The sequence below is a fragment of the Rhinatrema bivittatum genome, unplaced genomic scaffold (genome assembly GCF_901001135.1).
Source record: "Rhinatrema bivittatum unplaced genomic scaffold, aRhiBiv1.1, whole genome shotgun sequence".
Lineage (NCBI taxonomy): Eukaryota > Metazoa > Chordata > Amphibia > Gymnophiona > Rhinatrematidae > Rhinatrema > Rhinatrema bivittatum.
In genome coordinates, this window is record NW_021821095.1 from 1 (window position 1) to 1,054 (window position 1,054).

The window sequence follows — 1,054 nt, forward strand, 5'->3', positions numbered from 1 at the left end:
TTCCATCCATTCCACGAACATCACACCACTACACTGGCCCCACTATGTTCACCCATCTTCCAAGCAAACCTAGAAAATAATATCGTTCATCAAACTGAACAAAACGTACCACAGCCCTCCACATGAACAAAACATACCACAGGACTCCACATGAACTTTCTCCTAAAAGACCCTAGCAACCCTCATAAATTGTAACACTAACAGCAAATATGTACAACTAACCCATTACTGCATTAACTGTTATTCCGTTCCTAATCTATATGTTAACTCCTTAACTAATATATCCCATCAAAAATTTTAAACCATTGTGATGGCAAAACCGAATGACGGTATATAAACTTGATAAATAAATTAAATAAATAAATAAATAAAGTTGAACACCAACATTGGTCTCCTTACATTTATTTCAGAGCAGAGGTTCCAATGCTGCCTGTGACCCAGGCAATAGACAAGGATGAAATTAATATGCATGAGTATTTCTTGAAGCTCTAGGAAGTGACAGGGTCTTGTAGAATGGCAAGGCAATAATGGGGCATATGATGGAAGCAGGAAGTAGATAGGCCTTGCTCACATCTCCCTGACAGATATTGAAGGAAAGTACTTCTGGTTTCCTCATGCCAGGCAAACAATTGATCCAGATACTCAACTTCCTTTTGATGCAAAATCTGGACTTTCTTTGTGAGGTCCTAGGTTTATACAGAGAAAGAGGCACAAAAGGTTCTTAGTCCAATTTTGTAGTTTCTATGATCTCCAGAGTGGTATGTTTCCTTTTTTCAACTCTTTCATGGATCATTTTTCTTTCTTCGTGCAGCTATATGTGGTGTCCTGCTACCTGGCCAGAGAATACACTAGAACAGGGACAATTATTTTTAATTAATTATTTATATGCCCCCTAAGCTGAGGCCATAGATTGCATACAATAGTACATACATAAAATCTATAAAACAAACATCATAAGCAGAAATTAGAAATAAAATTACAGGAAAATGTAACTCAAAGTTGGACAAGAACAGAGCTCAGCTGCCATTATGTTGATACTACATGGCTGATACTA